Raw genomic sequence first — 23515 nt, forward strand, 5'->3', positions numbered from 1 at the left:
CCCTCCCTTTCCCTTTCCCTCCCCTCCCCTTTCCTTTCCCCTTTTCCTTTTTTTCCCCTTTCCCCCCTTTCCCCTTCTTTTTCTTTGTTCTTTTCTTCCCTTCAATCTTTTCCCCTTTTCTCCTTTCCCCCCTTCTCTTTTCCCCTTCTCCTCTTTCCCTCCCCCTTTTTTCCTTTTCCCCTTTCCACCTTAATTTTTTTCCAAGAGGCTTTCAGAGCCACATGAGTGCAAAAGGTAATTGAACTTTTTTTTCCCTAACTTTAAAAAAAGATGAACACCAGGTTGACAGCTTCTGTACTTGGATGTTCATTTAATCACCATCTCCTGATTACAGGAGGTGAACTGTGTTGACAGACTTGGAGATGAATATGGAGCCAAGTATAGGAATAGTAAGTATAAAGGACATAAAGAACTTGCAGTGAGGTTGGAGGGGAAAAATATACATGGAACATCCATATTATACACATCAGTTGGAAGCACCTCAACAGCCAGAGGGAATTCAGAGAATCGCAAATGAAGTGTTTAGGGTGCTGCAGGCGACCATAATTGGGAAGACACCCATATAACATATATACCTGTATAACCTATATGTATATGTGTGTATGTGTATGTTAATCACATAGGCATGTAAGCTGTCTGTCTCTCAATGTTCATAAAGATAAAATATAGCTTCCTCAGTTGCATTCCTGAAGCTTCAGCTCGTGAGCTATGCCAGGTAATGGAGCTGCGTCTCACAGCTGCCTGAGCTGTCTGACTGAGGCATACCAACATCACACTTAGACCCATCACACCCTCCATGCCGCTTATCAAAGTTTTGTCCTGCGGAGAGCCCCGCACAGGCAGAGCCTTCCCCTGATACCCAGGGCTCGAGGCTGATGCCAATGTAAGTGCTGTCCACACAATAAGTTTTATTACTGCTGTCAGTGAAGAAGATGTAATTACCCACAGAGCGCTAATAATGCACCTGCCCCCACTAGGATTGAAACCCTAGGACCTGATTTTCCTTCCTTTCATATTCTTGGGGATTGATTTATATGTAACAGAATTAGCATTCCAGGCTAGAAACCGAAACCAAAGGAGCCTTCTCTCTGTGTCAGCTGATTCACAACACAGGTAACGCTGTAACCAAATAGTTTCAGGCTTTTCCTCACTTCTTTCTTCCAGCTCCTCTTCCCCCCCCCCCCGGCTCCACGTCTCACTCCTGGCAGACACAGAGCCTCGGACAATCAGACCATTGTCTAAAGCTCTCTGCAGCCTCATTCTCCTTCAGATCCAGCACAGGCACTCCTCGTCTAGCCCCAAACATGGCTATTTCACTTGCATCCACCTAAGGCTCTGTGTTCTCGGCAGGTGTTTCGTGAAGCTTCATTAGGAACTAAAATGGTATACACCCCAAGAGCCAAGGAGCAAAGCAAACCCACCAAACCTCTTTGTTCCTTGGGATCCAGGCTAGACATCTAGAAAAGATTTTAAAAAACAACACTCAGAATAAGCGTGTTGGGTAGCTTTAAGGCTGACCACATGGCATGGTTTTAAGAAAACAGCTTTTTCTCCATGCTTTGTACTGTTAGTTTGAATACAACAAACATGTTCTTAAAGCACATTCATATATTTTCTAAACACAGGCTATTTTCCCCGTAGAGGCAGGCTATGCACCAATCAGTACGGAAAATCCACGACGACACCACAGAACCAGAAGGCAAACAATGCTCGGGACGCCTAGAAGATTCACTCAGGGAAAAAGCATGTCCCAGAAGTCCTCCTCCCACCCAGACACACTCCAGTTTGAGAGGAGCTTTTTTAGCATTTCAGAACAGTCACTTCAAACTGTTTATTCCATTTTCCTTGTATTCTTTCGCTTGTACATATGATAATTTCGGTTGTTTCATTACTTCTCGATAGCAGGGACAGCTGATGTTGACACACTATGTGCTATAATAGGTTGTAAATCTCTCCTATTTTAGTTCAGTTTTTTTTTTTTTTTAGATTAGCGGCTCCTATCTGGGTGGCAGCAAAACAGATTTACATAACGCAACAAAGGAGACACTGATTTAGGAAAGCGGCGCTGTATCCATCACGGCTAACTTGCTGCTGTCCCTAATGAATTTTAACACACAAAAGCTATTGCACCTGCAGGATGGTCCAGTTGTGAAGTGCAAGCAGTAGCGGCGCACATCAAAGCCCTGGCTGCTGCCAAAACACAGTGGGACGAAGGCAGCATCCAGCCTGCCCACACCTAGCCCCATACCACGGGTCGGGAGCACGCTGCCAAAGTGTGCTCACAGTTCTACCACAGGTATTTGCTGCTTTTGACTCACATTATTTTTTCACTCTCTTACGGAAGCAATATTTTGTGTTGCTGAGGAAAGCTGATTTCCTCACTGCTCTGTTTTCCAAGTAAAACAAAGAAAACGCGAGTCGTCATCTTTGCGAGGGAGCACACTTGGCAAATTAAATGCCAAGACTTTGCGAATTGCTGTTATTTGCAGTGTCGAGCAGCTGGAGCATTTTTTGCTTATAAACATACAGACGGCTGCATTGTCAGACAGCTTGAAGAGAGTCAGGTAGCGAATTGCATTGCACTGTGCAGAGGTTTTAAGGGTCTCTTAATTTGTGCGGGGTACAGGTTGCCAGCAGGCATATTAATGTTCCATTTATCTGTGTTTGCGTTTGTGTTTGCCTTCGCTTCTGTGCTGATGATGGCTCTGGAAACAAATCAGCTGCTCTGTAATGCACAGCAGTGGCTCCAGCAGTCGTGTGTAGGAACTGCTGACACTGAGCAGCCCACTACGGCGGGGACATGGTATTTATCCTCCGCAGAGAGAAAGGGCTCTTTGTGCCCAGATAATAATGCAGGTCAGCTTGCAGTCCTCCTCAGCTAGATCCGTAGACTCTACCCTGAGGTGAAGATTTGGAACGACCAAGGCAGCAGCTCAGGAAAGAAACCTCAAAAGAGAGAACCCTGTGAAACCACAAAGCCCCGTTTATAGGTGTTGTTGGTCTGTGGAAGTACAAGTTTTCGCTTTTAATAGCGTTTTTAGTGCTATGTAATGGAGCATAAATTAATACTCTGTTGGATATGGACTTCTCAAAATCCCATTTTCCGTTCATAACCTTCCAATAAAAGTTTATTTTGAACTAAAAGTTGGAGCTGGAAGTCAAACCGGGCTGGGTGAAATCTACAAATGCAGCAAGGAAGGAATGGCTGTACTGCAGCAGCGCTTCTTAAGATTTCTTAAACATTCCCTTAAGAAAGAAAGGAAGAAAAACCCGAAACCTCACAGTGTAACAAACAAAAATAAAATGCTGCTCCTGAGACTGTGAAGAAATGCACTCTCTACCTTGTTTTGTACTGCGTGGGTTCAGCCTTATCTTGTTTATTCTCTCTATCCCCAGGGAATAAGACACAGCGCCCATGCTCTCCAAGGTGGGGCTCAGTGCCCTGATCCCACATGGGGCCAGAGCTGGGGACTCACTCAAACCCACTCACTCACAGCAGTCTTTGCTCAAGGTTGGATCCTCGAGGGATGGGCAGCAGCTGGCCTTTGGCACCGCCTGCAAAAGGGAATCTTCCTCCCACTGCCAGCAAATGGCTTCAGAGCCTCTTTACACCATGAATTCACTGTCAATATACTTTTGTTTTGACTTAGTGACTGAAATAAACTGATTATTCCCCTTTTCCACCAGTATTATGTCTGTGTCATAGTGGATTTGGAAATTCCTTTTCAGGTATTTATGTAGGAAAAAAACCAGCACCAATGGCCTGTCTACTTGGATTTTCTTCCCTTGATTGAGTTGTCTCAGCCGAGTTGACACAAACCCCTTTTAAGAAACTTTAGAAGTGGCTGAGTTCAGCCGAAGCACGCAGAGCGTGACACTAGCCTGTGTTGGAGTCCCATGCAGGCTGTCACCCTGCCCACCTTCTGCTGCTGGAACAGGAACCTACCATCAAAAATCACTGCTTCATTCTTGAGTCCCTCTCTTCATTCTCCCCCATTTCGTTTGGTAGGATGTTGGCAAAGCTGTCCCGTGCAATTTTTGCACCTATTTTCTTTTAAACCATTATCTGGACACAATGGTTTCTGGCCCTCCTAATGGAATTCCTCATTCCCTTCTCAATGTGTGAGATGCTAAAGGACCTCTAGTTGTCCTGTGAGAACAGGAACCATCTATGCAAGATCATGCTGACTTGTAAAGCAGCATTTGAGAAGAAAGGAATAAATTCATGGATCATGTGGAAGAAGAATACAGGGACAGAAAGTATAGAATGTTTATGGCCAGCTGCTGCCATGTCCTCTCAGTCTGTGACTTCAGTCTGCATCAAGAAAAACACTGTAGAACAGAATGGGTCAGAATATTATTGGATGAGCAGAACTGGCTGTGCACTGGTTTCAATTTGACTGATCTTTATGCAAAAGCACTTTCACATATGAGTGTGTAACCTCGGACAGAAACTTGTGGTAAAATCTTCAACGTATAGTCAGGACTTTCACTTGAGGTTTGAAACCAGTGGCCATGGTGTAGAAGAGAACAGAAAGTGCAAACTGTAATAGAAAGCTGTATTTTAAGTAAATCCTTCAATATAATAATATATAATAAATAATAATATATAATAAATATATATATTATTAATATATATAATAAATAATAATATATAATAAATATAATTTCAATATAATTGAAATGATTCTTTTCATGTCATGAAAAGTATCTGTGAGGAGGCAAAGAAAACTTACAAAGTTTAGTGAAAGAGACCAGATGCATCTGGGTATACTGCTCTTGTTTCCCAGTATCAGACAATAATAAAACAGGTGAAAAATACCTTATTACAGCTGGTGAGCATCAGTATTTTTATTAGCATTTTGCATTACAAAAAATTACTTCTACAACTGTTGAGAATGCTTAAATGCAATATAGTTTTTGTCCATCCCTGTTCTCAATAGCCTTGCCTTTTTAAATCTGTGAAAGATTAAGCTGTGCACAATCCAAATTTTCCTTCTTTAATGATCAGGGCTAAAATTCAGTTCGTTTTCACAGAACTGAAGATGTCATCAAATAAATAAAGATCCTTAAGAGTGCCCTCAGAGAGGACCTTTGCATATTCATGGACTGAATTATTTAAATACGGGCAGGTAGTTATTTGATAGTAAGGATTCTACTCATTAGGATCGATGAGTGTGGTGATAATAAGCAAGGGAAAATCGTAAGCTTTTATTTTGCCTTGGACAAAACGAGATCACATTTGCTTTTTACAGTGTACAATCTCTCAATTAGCAATCTTGGCAAAGGTTTTTCAAGTTATTTGGAATAATTTCGTCCCAGATATGACACTATCGCTGCGCCGGCTACGGAACTGTCCCTGCAGTTTCTTCAGCTGTTTACCTGTGTGTTGTCACACTCATTCCTGCTGATTTGTGTCACAAGAAAAAAGTAGATTTTAAAATCAAAGCTTCAGTGTGGAATGATATGAAGTGTGAAATCCAGACCCATTGCTTTCATTCTGGCTTTAGTGATCACAGAAACCTGCTGTAGGGCAGGAGTAATCTGCCAGAAAATTATTATTGAGCCCTGGTAACTCAGATATATGTGCAGACATGAAAATGTTGCTCTTTGTGCCAACTCTAGGTCCTATAAGAACTTTGCATGCCATCTTCCACCTGGCTTGAAAATATGTTGCATTCCACCATAAAGGAGAGGAAGTTTGTTAATTCCCAGGCAGCTGTGAACAATTTAATCTCTTTCCAGACAGCCCGGCATCCTATTCCAATTGTGGAGCTTCTTGGGGGATGGAAAGTTTGAAGAGCTGGTGAGAGATAATAGAGCCTTTATTCCAAGGTCATTCCTATGTGTTTGGCCTTGACAGTAACATCTTGATAACAGGGCTGCCAATTCATGCAGTCTCATGATAGGATTTTTGAAACTTCCTCCTCCATATGCTGGAATGGAGAGCCTGAAAATTAGTGTTTGGAAGAATAGTTTGAAGCCTTGAATGGCTGCTCTGTTGAACCTTGGAAATCAGTTGGAGAAGCATGGTTCTGTAATTTCAGAAAGGAGAAAATCCTGTGATTTTTAAGACAGAATTCTTATTCTGAACACTGCTTGTTGGAACTCCTGGGATTTCCTGATCTGTCTGTGAGGGCTGAGCTGGTAATTTGCCTTGGGTTTCTTCAAAAGTCTCTAAGTTACTGGGCAATTCTCCTCTCAAGGCTTCTGTATGTATATTAAAAAATACAGAAAACTCTAAACAAATGCACAAGCTTTCTTGTTCTCTCTTTGGGATACATTTTGAAGAATCAAAGAATCACAAGGAACTACTGTAAGACACTAATGTCCACTTTTCAGAACCAATAACTTTGTCTGGTTTCTAGAAAGTCTCCAAATTAAAAAAAAAAAAAAAAAAAAGTATTGCATAGGCATTTAAAGCAGCTGCACTTTTAAACAAGGTTGTGCTTGATATGGTTTCCATGGGAGTTGCTTGGCGCTTAGACATTTGCAAACATGGCTACTTACGTAGATAATTAAATTAGAATTAGTGAACACAGCATTCTTTTGAAAACCTGACCTTTGGTCTTTCTGGCACACTGGTTGAAGACTGAAGGAAAACACATCCTTTCTGGGCTTTACATATTCTCCATATTTGATAGATGCCACATTTAGAACTATTCTAACAAAAACTCCCACTGTTTCACTGTGTTCTCAGCAATGCCAGTTGGATTATTCTGCCCAGCCCTAGTTAGCTCATGAAAGGTCTACCTTTTGTTTCAACCTCAAAGAGAGAACTATTCCTCCCAACTTCTTCTGCTTTGCCAAAATGACATGAAATGTCAACAATAAAAAGTTGAATGTTTGACAGCTTCGAATAAGTTTTAAAATTGAATAATAATTGTAAACTAAGCCAAAAATAGACTTGTGTAAATAAGAAACCTGAAATGAATATAGGCAATAAAGCTTCTGATTTGAGTGACACAAGATTTACGCACTGCTAAAAGAGGATCTCTTCACTCAGACCAGTCCACAGAATTGTGCAGTAATTGTATTGTGTTGGAATAATGAGTTTGAAGACAGTCAGCCAGATAATGAAGAAGACACATCTCTCATGTGGAAATTACTAATTACTGCAAAGCAGTACTTCAAGAATCACTCCAAGAGCAAGAACAGAGAAAATATCAAATCAGATCACTGGTTGCCCTTCTTCTTTCGAGTCCTACCATGAGGACAGTCCTCGTGTTCTGGTTTAACACAGGAATCTGGCAACAAAATATGGCCTGGCAAACAGGCTGGGCAAAGCAGAACTGAATCTCAGCTGTTTGCAGTCATCTGAGACCTCATGGTCATCTATGCCATGCTGTTTGTGCTCACTGCAAAATGTATACACCTTGGGGGAAAATGTTAGTAATCTAGGCGCAAGAATTAAAGACTTTCCGGTAGAACAACCTGCATCACAAATTTGGCTCAGTTTCCTCGTTGGAGAAATTGGAACCTCCCTTGCTCTGTGTAGTCAGCTGTCATTCAACTTATTATTTTTAAAGGACATTCTCAGGAAACAGTAAGGATTCCAAGACTGCTGATGTGCCATAATAATATATGTGAGATCTTCACGTTCCCTTGTTAATACAGATACAGATTCATGAAGATCTTCTAGAGAAAGAAGGAACTGTAGAAAATCTCCCACCAGCATTGCAAACCAGCCCTATCAGAGGGAACTCAGCTTGGACTCATGACAACTAGTTTGACAAAACATGACTTGCAAGGGCATAACATATGGAAACACAATTTCACCATGGACATTCCTCTTGTGCAAAGAAAACCCCTCCCAAAAACCAACGAACCAACCAAACAAACAAAAATCCACCAGAAACCCAGATCAAAAAGATGGCTGTTTTCTTCAATAGTATCTTCTCTTGATCCTTTTGAACCACTGTCCCAGTCCTATCAGAGAAGATCTGACACTGTGATGTGAGGGCTCCTTTAGGCCAGCCAAGGAAGAGAAGGGTGAATGACAGGAAAAGGTGGGGGCTAGTGCTGGACCACAACAGAACATGAAGTGATTCTTAAATTGCTCTTCTTCAGGTTGTGCTTTACTCCAACTGTCCCTGCATATCACACAAGCCTGCCGGCAGTTATCTGAACCTTTACGGCTCCAGAGCCATCCTGTTGTCAGACTGTGTGCCATTCATCCAATACTTTGCTGAGGAGCATTTAGAATCATAGAATCAGAGAATTAGCTAGGTTGGAAAAGACCTACAAGATCATCCAGTCCAACCATCCACATACCACCAATAACCCCACTAAACCATGACTCTCAACGCTATATCTAAATGTTTCTTGAACACCTCCAGGGACGGTGACTCAACCACCTCCCTGGGCAGCCCACTCCAGCGCCTGACCACTCTTTCGGAAAAGTATTGTTTCCTAACGTCCAGCCTAGATCTCTCCTGGTGCAACTTGAGGCCATTCCCTCTCATCCTGTCACTAGTTATAAAAGAGAAGAGGCCGACCCTCAGCTCACTACAACCTCCCTTCAGGTAGTTATAGAGAGTGATAAGGTCTCCCCTGAGCCTCCTCTTCTCCAGACTGAACAATCCCAGCTCCCTCAGCCGCTCCTCATAAGGCCTGTGCTCCAGACCCCTCACCAGCTTTGTCGCCCTTCTCTGAACACGCTCCAGGGCCTCAATACCTTTCTTGCAGTGAGGGGCCCAAAACTGGACACAGTACTCGAGGTGGGACCTCACCAGGGCTGAGTACAATATGATGATGCATGGGTACATACAGATTTATTTGTGAGCTCCATACAGGTAAAGTCTTCTCAGAAGGACCACTGAATCTGAACTTTAGTGATGTGGCAGCAGTGAACAGGTTTCAGTGCCAGAGGACATTTGACACAGACGAGGGAGAGTGGGGGCAGATGTGACAGAGCCAGAAGAAGGGTGCCACAGAGCCAGGTTTATTCCATCCCACAGCTGGCAAGAGGCAGGAGCTGGCTCTTCCTCTTCCAGCAATGACAGTCCCTTGGTAAGCAGTAGAAGCAAGTCTCATTTCTAAGGACTCTGGTCGAGGTGGTTTTATACCCATGGCAATCTGCTGCCCTGGGTACCTCCTGCATTGCTAGAGCCTCTGGTCAGCTCAGCTTAAAATCTCTAGAGGCCTCAACTCAAGTCAAACTACTGGTGTCCCAAGCAAAGCCAAAGTAAACTTGCCATGCCTACAAAGGCAATAAAGAATTTCTCCTTGGAAAACTGATAAGGGCTCTAGAGTGGTGCAAAATGGCAGATATCTTACAGAGGCCATGCAAATGTTACTGTTGGCAGACAGAGCAGCTCTGCCCCAAAAGCGAGCATGAAGACTGGTTTTAACGCACACCAATGGTTCTTGATTTTCCTCTTTTGCAACCCCCAAAGATGTATGAAACCTACCAGTTTCAAATTGTTCACTCCAATTAAATGAAATTCTGGACAAATTCATCTTAGCCCCCTTGAGTTTTTTCTCCTGACTCTCACTCTCAGCAGTCAGGTGCCACACTGGTACAAATAGCTGACAAATGTTCTGTGCCTGGCACTCTCCTTAGTGCTGGTGTTCTTCTACGAGAAACACTTCTCAGGGAGAACAGCTGCTCTGGTGTTCTTACAGGGTCATGCAAACAAATGATCATAATGCTGGTATCTGTGGGAAGGACAGGATGATCATCACCCTCCTGTTCCAAACTTTTCCATTTTTTGTGTAACCCTGCCAGCCTCCTTGGGAGTTTCTACCTCCTCACCTTGGCATATGACATGGAAGAAGCATGATGGCACCACGGCAGTCTGCCAGCACTGATCTCCCCTGATACATGTAGAGAATCACCATGCTTTCAGGCTGTGTCATTGCAAGTGTTTGAAAATGACAGAGCCCAGGCCTTGCCAGCCTCAAGTATACATAACCACAAGATGTTCCCAAACAAAGCATGAGGAAAGAAAATAAAAACTTGATTATTTTTTAAGCAGAATATTTGGGGATTTCACTTATCTTCTGGTTTTGAACTTTCATACTGCATTTTGTCTGATTTTAAGTTCTATTCTGCCTTTCTCTTCTCCTACTGCGCTATCCATTCCCCCTCCATCCCAAACATAAAGGCTAAGAAAGATTGTTTCCCCCTTTGAAATCTGAGATTCACTTCATTCCTGGATATAAGACTGAGTATACTGGGGGGTGAGATGGGGGAAAAGGCTTGGCAACCCAAGAAAGAATGTAATAAGCCAGTCATTTCCTCCCAAAGCATTAAAATCCCTAGAGTTAGCGGTCTTTATGACAACCTAGTCAAACAGAAAAAGGTTCTCAGAAAAGCAGAGGAGAAAGGTCCCGTGTTTCAGAACTGATGCATGGACAAGGTGCCAAATGATTGCATTTCTTCCATTTGCCACAAACTGGGTTAGCTTTGAGCTTGAAGGAGCAGGTTTTTGAGTACTGCTTCTGGGCCTGGCATCAGTGCTTCTGTTGCCATAATGAGTCAGACATCAGAGGCAATATACACTAAAGGATGCAGGCCAATACCTAGGCAAATACAAGTGGGGAAGGAAGGCTAGAAAATGCGTGCACCTGACAGGCAAGAAGGACTCCAACCCCACAAACATTTTGAAATTATAACCTCAATTTCCTGCGCTTCAGCAAATAAAAACATATCAAAACAAAACTGATGGAAAAAAAAGCCTCTAGAATCTGTGCAAGGTTAATTTGCCAGAGGCAGATTTTGTTCTGTTAATTGCCATTTGCCATGTACCAAAGCCACAGACCCCAAATGCTCTTGCACATTTCCCATCAGGCAAGCAGACACAATTAAGAACATTTGAGCAGTCATCCTTACAACTGTAAAAAAGATAAATCCTTAAATGAAGGGGAAATTAATCTTTTGAGCCACAGAATCCACAGCCTCCAATGTCTCTTCCTCTTGTCACCTCCGTGGGCTGCTGAAGGGCTGTTAGATGAGTGGGAGTAGACAGCTGGCTCTGGGGACAGCTATGGGAAGGACAGTGCATTGATGGAAAACATTTGAAACTTTGATTTCACAGAATCATAGAATCATAAAATGGTTTGGGTTGGAAGGGACCTTTAAGATCATCTAGTTCCAAACCCCCTGCAATAGGCAGGGACACTTCCCTCTAGAGCAGGTTGCTCAAAGCCCCATCTAGCCTGGCCCTGAACACTTCCAGGGAGGGAGCACCCACAGCCTCTCTGGGCAATGTGTTCCAGTGTCTCACCACCCTCAAAGTAAAGAATTTCTTCCTAATATCTAGCCTAAACCTACCCTCTTCCAGTTCAAAACTATTTCCCCTCATCCTGTTGCTACCTGCCCTTATACGAAGTCCCTCCTCAGCTTTCCTGTAGGCCCCCTTCAGGTGCAGGAAGGCCACTATAAGTTCCCCTATCTCTTCTCCACGCTGAAGAGCCCCAGCTCTCTCAGCCTGTCCCTGCAGGGGAGGTGCTCCAGCCCTCTGATCATCTTGTGGCCCTCCTCTGGACCTGGTCCAACAGCTCAATGTGCTTCTAATGTTGGGGGTCCCAGAATCTGCATCCTGACTTGGGCTCTGGGAAGTCTAGGGACATTTAACTGACAATTCTCACCTATATCATCTGTAAACTAACTCTCAAATTTCTTCTCATCTGCCTCATTTTCCCTGTTTTTACTTCCTCCTCAGTTTATTTTCCTTCGTCTCTCCAACACTTCATCAGGTGTAACTGTCACAAATAATTTACGACAAGAAACTGCAATGTCTGCTAAGCAACTAATACAAAATGACCAACTGCAGACCTCCAACCAACCTCTCACGGTTCCTCCTTTCTCTGTTAATAGGCTTTTCATAACATTTCAGGAGAGGCTTAACACTGACGATTTTATTAATGTGATTTTTAAATGGGAAGAGCTTTAATTTTAATCTGATCAACTATGGTACCGATAGAGTCTCATCACTGTTATTACAGCTGCGTTGTTGTGAAAACGACTACACAAGTCACCTTTCTTATGAGACCAACACCATCATTTAAAGCCCCATGCAGCTACAAATGGATACAGTTCCTTTTTTCTGGGATACATCACTGAGCCTGCCTTCTGACTTAAAAATTGCAGTGACATGTTGCAAACTTTGTGTTACAAAACCACGCGATGTAAAAAAAAACACCTTTATTAATGCATACAGAAATCAACAACCATGTTTAAAAACCTCCAGTACCTCAATTTCCATGGTGTTAGACAGCACTAAGACTATACAAGCCTAAAAGGTGAGGTCACCTCTTCAACAGGAACAAAATAATGAGGTCCAACATCCACAAAGAATTTGTATTCACATGCCATTGTTCTCTAGTCAGTTAACTATTAACATGGATTAACTCATGTGCCTTATGGATATAATGCCAGGGTTTCTCTAAAATGCAGAGATACACTGTAAGGATTTCGAAACAGACTGTATTTTCAAGATTGCATAGGGGTGAAAAGCACAGTCCTTACAGAACATGAAAAATGTGTACAATTTCTGATCAACCATTATGTTATATGCAGTGCCTTGGTATTTGAGTTCATTCCTACCTTGTGTGATCATACATGCACACTGTAAACAGAGAGAAAGAGATAAGGCAACAGGAATATGATTCAGCTTTGATTGTAGGATGGATCCTGACTTTGCTGTGTTGTTGAGGATTTATGGGGACCAACAGAAATACGGTAAATTTGCTCAAAAAACTAAGGGTATAACATTAATGCAAATCATCCAGCACTGAGATCTTCCATACAGCCACATCTACCATAAAACAGTTTCCTTACTAGTTAGATTAAAGCCAGTGTGGCTATGCTGCTTCTTCCTACCGCCACATTTTCTTCTGCACTTAATGATCTAATCACATTCTCTCTTTTCTACAGGGACTTTGCCTTATTCAGTGCCCAGGATGAATGGAACTCATTGAATAGACATTTGTAGTCTGACAGTTTGTCTGTAAATTTGCCTGGAGCTCAGGATACATCTTTTGATTCTAGACTTGTTTGTTCCACAAAGTTCCTATGCTATGACACTGGGCTAGCCACTTAAACCCAACCAAAGTGGGTGCCTGATTCAAATCACTCAATATCTTGTTTGTGAAAGAGCTAAACACTCATTCCATACAACTGGAGCAGAATACTACAAAAATGCTAAATACTGTGGAAAAGATAGACTCTCCGCAGCTCAGACTTAAGGCCATCACTTTGGATGAAGTCAAACTAGGCTTGCAAAGGCATCTCTTTCACCTGAGCTCTGTTGTGCCAATTATGGATGCTCCAGACCTCCTGAGGAGCTAACCTGTCTCAGGTGGTCATCTCATGCTACAGTCTTGGCAGGCGACCAATATCCACAGAAAGCACAGTAGCCCTAGGCCATCTATCAAACCCGCAAAGCCTTCAGACTTTGTAAGTGTCCAAGCCTTACACCTCCTTCACATACATATGTATAGGAAACTACCAGGTGTCAAAATACAGTGTGACCATAAGTTGGCAGAGAGTCCAGATTGAGAAAGAATGTGATTTAATCTTAATACTTATCCTGCACTAAACTTGTGCAAAGGTGGGAGAAACTTGCCTATCTGGCCAAAGCACCGGACAGTTGTGGAGGTGCGTTGTTTCACACTCCAACAAGATCCAATGACTGTAGCAAATGAGTCAGCCATGTCCAACCTGAAGCCTGGGGCCTGCATGCAGCCCAGCCCAGCTGGCAGAGCATCTACCCCCTTCCCTGCACCATCATGGCAGCAGCTCTTCCCACTGAGTGACCCAGCCCGGCCATCAGCACCAACCGAACCTCGGTGCACTGTGAGCCCCATCTGAGCTGAAACCAGGGCATGGGGTGCAGCATGGCGCCAGCTCAAGTCATGGCCAGTAAGGTTATGCACTTTAATATACTGGCTAAACACAGTCCTGTCAACAGCAAAGAATATGCCACCCTGCTTTCTGTTTTCACAAAGGGATTTTAGAATTGGTTTCAAGATTTCAAGATTGAAAAAGAAAATAAATCATATTTTTGGTTTATTTGCAACTTCATTTTCAGTCAACATATTACTTGTGAGTTTTCAAATGGAATGTATAAAGTTGCAATCAAAATTTTGCTTAGACTTTTATAATCCCTCTCTTACCAGAGAGAAACATCCCTGACTTCACAGTCACACCTTATTTGTGTTATCACTTGCTGTCAGTACATACATTTGTGAACAACTGTTTTGAAGGATGAAGTACAGAAAGAGTAAAATTTCTTCAAAACTCTCTGATTAACACCTTGAGAGCTCAGCAGGAATTGCAGCCACTGCCACTGAATCAGAGTGGTGTGATAGTTTCACAAAAACAAGGTCACATATCCCACAAGTTTTATGGTTTTGTTGCTCTCTTTTGTATATATTTTAACAAAAAAAAAATTAAAAATTAAAATAAGTTTTGTTACTTAAATACATTAATTACATTATATATTTAAGGAGAGCTGCTCCGAAAGTAATGCCTCCTGTTTTATTATGTTGGCCCACAATGTCAGAGGTAGATGTTGGTGGTAAGGCAGTAGGGGTTGAACCTTCCTAGCACTATCCCATTATATTTTGTTTCCGTGTGGCAGCTGGCAGCACAGGGGCAGACAAATTGGCATATGACACAGATGTGTGTATGAAGCAACTGAGTGCCCATGAATTCCAACATAGAGAAAAAATGGCACCTATTGACATTCATTGATGCTTGCTGAATGTTTATGGAGACCAAACAGTGGCTGTGAGCACAGCGAGGTAGTGGATGGTGCATTTCAGCAGTGACAACAGCGACAGTGGGTCATTTCTGCTGACACAGATTTTTACAAGCTTGGCACAGCTAATGGTGGTGACTATGTTGAAAAATAGTATTTTGTAGCTAGATTTTGCTCTATCAAATAGTGTTATTGTGCTCCTTGTTGTTGTTTCCATGGAAATAAATAGGAGACATTACTTTTGGAGCACCCTGTGTACATATGGCCCAAGACAATTCCTCTTCACTCACTGCAGCCCACACCAGCCAAAAGGATGGACACCCATGGTCTGAGTGATGCCTGGGGCAAGGTGGTAACTTCACAATCCCATGCTGTTTCATCAAAGCCAAAAGAGCTTTATACCTCTATACCAAACTTCATTTAACAACACAACAAGCCACATTAGATGCCTATCAGCACACAACATGTGACTCAGTCCCACCTCACCATGAGTACAAAGCTGGTCCCTTGCATTAAAAGGAGACACTCAATTGATTTGGGTGGATTGGTGAATCTGACTCATTCTCACTTAATTAACTACTGACTAGCCTTATAAAATTTACAACTAATGTAGCTAGTGCATTTATTAATGACAATTCCAAATCTGTTATATCTGTTGCCTCAAAAACCACCTACCATTAACCCTGCAAAACTACCTCAGAGAAAGTCCTTGAGAGGCCTCCGACAGGCAAATGCTGATTCCTATAAGCGGCTATGCACATAATCCCTTTGACATAAACTGCTAACCAAGTCTTGGAGTAAGACTGGGCCTAGCCACACCTAGATTCCTCTCTGAAAAGGAGTTTAGAAACCCTGTGGCTCAACGGGAGGACTTCCCTAACTAGCCATGTGTCAGACTTCCACTAGTAACATGACAATATGTCCCCTCTTTTCACTACACTCTCTACAAGCAGGTGTAGTCAAAGCTCATCTGAGAAGAGGATTCCATCATCCCATCCCTCCTCAACTGCAGCCAGTTATTTCTGTACCCTTTTTCAGCAATGCTTGGAGGAAAAAAAATCAGGCATGACTATTAAAAAGAGATGGAAAGATTTCAGCAGGTAGTGGCAGCAACTGCAGGGTTTGCTGTGTGGGTCCTGTGCACATCACTTCTGTCAGGGACCTGAGCAATCTGGTACTTGGGCAATGTTGCCTTAGGAGCAATTCTTCCCTGCAGTGTGATACAGTTTCTTGTGCGGTGCCAAATTTGGTATCATTTTGAGGACTGCTCTGTGGCACTGATCTAACAAGTGTAAGTGAGTCGGTGTTGGGCAAAGTTGGCAGGAGAGGCTTGTTCAGGTGTTTGCTTTCACCCTCTAGAGTAACTACACAGTAATTAATTAAATCTTTGTCTTTAAAAAAAGAAGTCTGTACTAATATTCTAAACAAAGAATGAATAAAGGTATAGTGCTTCTCACTGCTGAAACACGGAGACTTTGTTCCTGTTTCTCCTTGGTTCTATGTGCTTTGAGAGAACCTTCCCCCTTGGGCTGGCACTCCAGTTTCTCCTCCTGACTCAGCCAGATGCCCCCTGGCTGAATTTGGATAGGCCACTTCTGGGCAGCAGTTTCCTTCTCTGCAAAACGCATCCAAAGTTAAACACCTCATCTGTTAGAGACACTGAAATCTGCTGATAAAAAGTGCCATTATTATTACAATATTTATCTTTCTTTGTGGTTACTCCATTCAAATGATCATAGTTTCAAATTAGCCTTTGGTGTCATGTACTCGTTGCAGAAGATACATGTTCACTTGAGCACAATGGGAACAGAATGTTCACAGTTTCCAAGGCTGCTTCTTCAGGTAAACCTGTGTCCTCTGGGAGCCTGCTTCACTGATTTTACCCAGAATAGAGCACAAAACCAGTTATCTCTGCTTTACTGCCTACTCATTCACAAATGAACAGTGTACCGAACAACCCTTTTCTCCTCCATATTTGCCTAGGGAATGCTCACCTGCTCTATTTTAGCTTCTGGACAGACACTGGTATTTGTCTCTTTGTTTTGGGACAGTGACTTACACCTTCCCAGGACACAGTTGCACTTCCTATTTGGCAATCAGTTTTACCCTGATCCAGTCTGCGGATTGAAGAAGTGATTGATAGCATTTACTAACACCTTCAGTAGAACATTTATTTACAAATGTAATAGATAGCCAAGGAAATGGGGGAACTCCCCTTACACAGCCAAATATGGTAGGTTTTGTCCAGCATGTCTAATCCTGTCAGGCTTTGACCACCTCCACTGAAATCCTGAGACACTGAAGGATGCTCTGAACAGTCAGATTGCCATTTTGTGGCTGGTGGACAGCAATGTCGATTCCATTCATACTCAGCATATATTTACAGACACGCACCCACCTATGGGGATTATATGATCTGCCTTTGCGAACAGAAGAGACAGCCACAATCTGTCTGTTCTCTTTTTTCCCCTCACCTTCTTACATACACATAGCAATAGGTATTACCCTAGAAGTCTATGTGAAAGGGTTGGTCAGAAGTTCATAACATATTGCATGCTTCTTGTTTTCCTGCAGCCCCTGTAAAGCCATCTTGGCACTCTTCCAGGTTCGTCATTCTGCATCTAACATTATCAATCCCGTTAGACAAAACCGCAAATCAAATACTAGGCTTTCAAATGCAGTTTCCTACAAAATACTCTGGATGAGCCAGAACAGAAGCATCCACTGGGGACACTGACTAAAAAGGACAAAATACGACTCTAATTTCTGTTTACTTAAACCACAGGAAAATGTCATAGTTCTGCAATATCACTCTGAAGCCACCAATATTTTACCTATACTGTCACTTGAGTACCAGGGAGAAGCGTAGGAATTTAATCCTATTTATTTGTAGATCAAGTTTGGCAGAAGGGCTGTGTATTATTATCTCTTATCTTGCAGACTAAAGCATGTACAGTATGTGTGAGCAAAATTTATTTTCCTTTTCTCCACTGTCATTTATGTCACAATAAACTTAGTTTCTCCTCTAAATTATTTCCTTCTCTATAATTTCCCTGGGTGACTCTTGGACCCTGAAGTGCTCCTAGCTGCAAAACTACCAATAAGAGTATTTTGAACTCTAGTTATTCACAAGAAACTTGCAATCCTCACATCCCACAAATACTGTATGTGCTGTAAGATGAAAGGAGCCTACTCTGCTTTAATCATGTCCTGTTCATTTCCTTGAACTAGAATTTCTCCTCATTCAAGTGTCTCTCCATTTCTTTCTTGCCCACTCCAGAAATGAAAAAACTTCAAATAGTCACATACTGAACTGAACAGTAATTTCGCAGCAGGATTTGATCACTACAGGAGCAAGGGAAGGAAAATACACAACAGTGAAAAGAACCTTTGGATCACAAAATTTAATAATTTTTATAGATAAATGGTTATGAAAGGGTCCAGCATAGTACTCCTTAAAAATGCATCACAGCTTTGCTGTAGAGCGCTAAATAGCAATGCGAAGCATACCAGCAATGTGTGGGATGATCAGCACTTCACGGATGGATTTCAGTTTTGCACTGGAAACAGACGTGGGAATAGATTGTGCTTTCACATACTACACTTGGGCATTCTGTCCTAGTTTTAAAAGATCAGCACAAGATTTTCTTTTGTTATAAATATCCGATAGCCTAGAATGCCTTTCACAATTTTTGCTAGAAATTCATTAAGTGTCTGCTATAGTTGTATTGTTCTCTAGCATCATGTGTTGGATTTTCTTCTGAAACACTCAAGTGAACAAAACCTCAGCTGCAATACTGGTGCTGCGAGACATAGCTTTTCCCAGGCTTGTTTTGGGAGATCCTCACCTCCAGAGCAGGGGGTGAGGGGCACCTCCAGGAGCGCCGCGTGCTCTCCGCCGCACCCCGCTGCTGCAGCGCTGCCTTTAGCAGCCACACACCGCATGTGACACATGAAATAAAGCTTTAAGACATTTTTCGTGACCTGATGGCATATGTGGAGAACTCAGAATATTCCTTCTCACATTTGTCACTTTCCGTGTTGTCAAAGAAGCAAAATGAATTCCATCTTCCTCCTCACAGAGCTGTGTTTGGGTCCCCAAGTTCTCAGTCCTGTCTTGCCCTGAGTGCCCAAAGGAACAGACAGTTTTGATTTTATTACCTCCAAACACCCTGGTTTATTGTTCAGATAATTGATCAAAGTACTAAAGACTACCTTTAGGGTCTATCTGGGGATATTCTGCTGCCATCCTTGCTAACCTCGCTGACCTTTCACTTTTCATTCCAGCGATATTTGCTTTCTATTTTAAATCAGACACAAGGCAGAAGTTTGCATCTTACCTCCCGGCTGCTAGATTTTTTGTAACAGTCACATTTTTTCTCATCTTGCAAGAAAACCTATCAGAGAGTTTCCAAAACTCCCTCTAATATTTATCTTAAATGGTTATGTTTAATCCATGGCTTCACCAAGAGACTTCAAGGATATTTTAGGAAATTAAGAGAGATATGCTTTTCCTTTACTGGCTCTGCCACAACTAGCATTAAGCTCATCTGCAGGTTTTGTAACTCACTACTTTATATTTCACCCTTTCTTTTTTTTCATTAGGCTGAGATTAACTCAGTTTTAAAGGAAAATGCTTGAAATGTTCCATTTATTTGGTATAGCAGAGTAGTCCATTTCTAAGGGAAAGTTGCATGATTTTCTTAACAGCTCTCAGCCTTGATTAATGCCATCTGCTCTGGGAGGTTTGTTCCTTTAGCATGTCAACCCTGGAGCTTCTCTTGTGATACCACAACATTTGATAGGCCTTTATCTTTAATAATTAAATAAAATATATAAAGAGTGAATATATTTCCAACCAGTAAAGACTAATAGGAGGACATAACGTAGGCTCTGTGATACACTTGTCATTTTTAATAGCCTCTTTGATCAAGCAAATCCACCAATTCTCTATCACATATTAGTATTTCTCATTTGTTTCTAGAAATACGTCTATTTGCTTTTGAAATTTCCTCTCAGTTCTCCTGTTTCCCATCTTTCACTCTTCCTCGCCAGTTTACGTTCCTTTCTGTTGGGTTTGCCAGGGCTAGATTTCCTTTTCCTGAAGGTTACCTGTTTGGTTCATCATACTGTGTTTGTTTTTTCTTGCCTTCCTGCTTCCTTTTTGGTTTCAGGGTATGCATACCTTCTGTGATGCAATTATGGTATGCTTAAGTAGTTCCATGCAAAGGCTAAGGATTGTAATGTCTTCACTTCTGACTAGTTTCCTCTTCTGTACTTCTTTCCAACCCTCTCCTCCCTCCAAGTCCAAGAAATGTAAAGGATTATATTTTAATTGCAATACAATCTAAGAGTTAGCTGCCTGGTAGATTTTGTTCTCCACCCTGGAAGGCTTTATATGATGTTTTGGGTTTCTTGTTCTGCGCTGGGGTGGGAGATATTTGCATTAGCTTCTTTGTTTAAGGCTGGCATACGCTTCTACACTTCCAGATACTGCGTGAAACAGAGTTGTGGCACAAACAAGTGGCAAATGCAATTTCAAATACAAGTCCTTCCAAGGCACTGTGAGCGAGAAATGACAAATTAAGATTGGTCAGACTGTTTGATACCGGAGCACGCTTCAATAAGTTCAAGAGCACTGGCAGGGTTTTGGAAAAAAAGCTGGATATGTTATCAGGATGGCATTCTCCAGGAAGGGAGGGGCTGCTCTGTTTTCTTTTTGCACTGTGATCATGTTACACTATGTTTGTTAAACAAGAAACTGGGAAAACTGCAAGAAAAATCCTGGTTTAAAACCAGCAAACACACATGCTTTGTTTTAACATCTCCTTGCCATGGTGGGACAAACTGCTTTAATCACTTTCAATTAGCTCTGGAACCTAAAGGAAAAAAAGAGGCATTTAAACAAAAATGCCAATAGCATGGAGAAGGGGTGAAATGAGAAGGCTGGGAAGGAAAGAACCGACAACTAGCCTTCTGCTCACACTGAACGCAGGAGTACTATTCATGCAGGAAGAGAAAAAGAGGGACAATGAGGAAAGGGTCAGGCAAGGCTCTGAGTATGACCAAAGAGTTTGCATATGGAGGTTGGCCATAAATGACACCAAATCACTGGGCTGCAAAGCTGCAACGAGGTCCTCACAGGTCCAGTGGGGGAGCTTGGAGTGTTTCCCATCTGGATGCCTGCTGCAGCCACATCGCAGCTCGGCTCTGGGCAAGAACCCACTGTCTTCTGCTGCATAGCAGCCAGGCAGAAGCTGAGGCACCCTCCAAGCCACACACCCAGTCTGGAGGTGATGGCTGCCACTGTTTAGTGGAGGTCAGTTTGGAAAGAGTGTCTTTTACTTCCCCACAGTGGTGTGGGGTTTATTTGGCTTCAGGTAGCTGAAGTCCTGAAGCAAGACAACATTACATTCACTAGACCTTGGCTTTAAAAGGAGATTTGTAGAAGAAAAGAATAGCACCGATGTATTTTTAGGGCACAGAAAATTTTTTTTAAAAAGATATGTATTTTGAAACTGACCCTTGGCAGCCTGTTTAAAAGAGCTTGAAACTATCTGAACTACAGAAGGAAAAAAAAAAGGAAAGAAAAACATGCCTAGGAGGGCTGAAAAATCACTTCAGTAATAGATGACTTTTAACTTTACATCAGAAAATGTTTGGCAGGCATAATTTTAAAGTGTTAGGGAAATGTGTGTGATAACTTCTCGGGTGAAAGAGCAAATGTAGTCCACAGTGAGATTTATCAAATGTTCATATAAGCAGTCAGAATCTGGCAGGGCCAGCTGCCGGAGAGGGGTAAAGAGGATCGCAGCTCTGAACTTTGAAAATCTAATGAAGCCCAGTGATTTCTCACAGGAAATTTTTCTTTGAGCATGTTCATGTGTCGTGGGAATGCTAGCAAGCAGAAGGCTCTGACAAAATGCCAGCTATAAGGCATAAGGGAAACAAAACCCTCCAAGCCCTACCAAAGGCCAAACCACCCTTTTCCTCTTTTAAAGCTGCAAAGATTCTTGATGCAACAAAATCCCTGAGCCCTGGTGCACTCTCCTTAATTACACAAACAGGCCTATTAACACAGCCAGGGTTATCAGGAGGGGCTTGTAGGATTGGTTCCTTCCCAAAGAGACCTGAAAAGCACTGAACAACCCTGGGCCTGCATGGGAATACGAGCAGAGGCTTCAGCCAGACAGCAGCAGAAGGCAGTGCCACCTGGGGTATTCATGGGAGCAGAACCTGACTATCGGCTCACAAAAGGAAGAGGTGGACATCAAGGTAAAGAGGGAGGTATGGGGCTAGGAGGACGATGACTAGAGGTAAAAAATACAGCTTAAAGCAGAATTTAGCTTTCCCTGGTTTTGTACCATAAATATTTGAGCAGCTTGCTTTTGCTGTTTTGATGGAAAAGCATCTTATCAAGGAAGCATATGCTCTTGAGCACCTTTTGTGGCAGAAAGTGTTTTTAAAAAAGTGGATTTATTAGCTCAGACACCTCCAAGATCATTCATTCCCAGTGCTCGAGCCACAATCATTTTACAGCAAGCTGACATTACGTTTGCTTGTAAGGTTCTTTGGAGCACGGGTTGTAATAGCAGGGCGCACCTTGGATCCCACATGCCAAAAATGATGGGACACTAACGACACAGAAAGGCACAGAGGTCCCCAGACCTGATATGGGCTTTTAGAGGGCACCAGGTGTGCTAGAAATATGCAACAGCTAAGCCTAGTTGCAAATGTACCTTAGTCTTGAAACTACACACATGAAGTACAAGTGGGAGTGCAGAGTACCCACCATGTCCAAGAACTGGGCCATGTCTTGCAAGTAAGAGGTTGGAATTTGATTCTGTTTTTCACTTTTAGCAGAACTGTGCTGGTTTTCCAAGTCCCCAAGGACGCATGAAAGCCATGTGTCTGTTTGGCCCAAATCATTTGTAACTCCTACTTTCCATATGAAGTTCACCATAAAATAACAAAGAGAAATGACTTAATTGAATTTGTTTGGAACCCAATATCAGAGCAGTGTAACAAACAGAAAACAGTTGGGCATCATGCAATCAAACAATTAGGGAGAAGTTAAAAATTTCAGCACACATGCAACTGCATTGTGGAAAAACAATCAAAACTACTACACATAATATGGTTGTGCTTCTATAATAATTTCCATCCAGGCATAGAGAAACACTTAACATATTTTACTTGAAAATTCCCAGCGTCATTTCCTGGGACTAAAAGGGAACCTACAGATCTCTGCAGCTGAGCGATTAGCCCAGGGTCATCGGGCAGGAGAGGTGGAAGCAGGACTTTGGACTCCCAGTGATGTACCTTTATCACAAAACCATCCTTCAGTATCCTTTGCGCTGATGACTTTGGAACTCACTTTAAAAGATCTAGTGAGATGCAGTGATGGGAGTGCTAGATAGCTACGCTAGATTGCCAGAGGCAACAAAAATGATTAGAGATGTGCGGGGGTATTTCTAAACAAAAAGATTAGGACAAGAACCATTTCATTTAGAAAGGAAAACAGTAAAGATGATAGAATTGAGGTATATAAAATAATGAGTGAAGGAGAAATCAGATGCCCTTCATAAAACAAGAGGGCACCTAATTGAACTTAAAATGGCATTAGCTTATAAATGGATATCACTTTCCAGCTTATCTCTAAGCAACCCATGGAACTCTCAGTTGCAGGATATTGATGTAAATTGTTCAATAAGATTAAGAAAGAAAGGAACAATTATAACTAGTAATAAATACAGAAGATCGTTGAGCTAAAGAAACTACTTCTTCAAAGCTCCATTTTTCCT

At 42.2% G+C, this 23515-nt stretch overlaps 1 protein-coding gene and 1 long non-coding RNA gene across 2 annotated transcripts in view; one reads left to right on the forward strand and one right to left on the reverse strand.

Annotated features, from left to right (window-relative positions):
- The window catches only part of LOC110393150, a 5415-nt gene extending 1729 nt beyond the window's left edge, over window positions 1–3686 (forward strand). The window contains exons 2-3 of the long non-coding RNA XR_002434818.1: window positions 335–389; window positions 3397–3686. This is a non-coding gene — a long non-coding RNA (uncharacterized LOC110393150). The remainder of the gene's footprint in view (window positions 1–334; window positions 390–3396) is intronic.
- Window positions 1–23515, reverse strand: part of KCTD1 (potassium channel tetramerization domain containing 1) — a 97186-nt gene that overhangs the window by 66174 nt on the left and 7497 nt on the right. The gene's annotated exons all lie outside the window — the stretch shown is intronic.

The sequence above is a fragment of the Numida meleagris genome, chromosome 2, assembly GCF_002078875.1.
Source record: "Numida meleagris isolate 19003 breed g44 Domestic line chromosome 2, NumMel1.0, whole genome shotgun sequence".
Classification (NCBI taxonomy): domain Eukaryota; kingdom Metazoa; phylum Chordata; class Aves; order Galliformes; family Numididae; genus Numida; species Numida meleagris.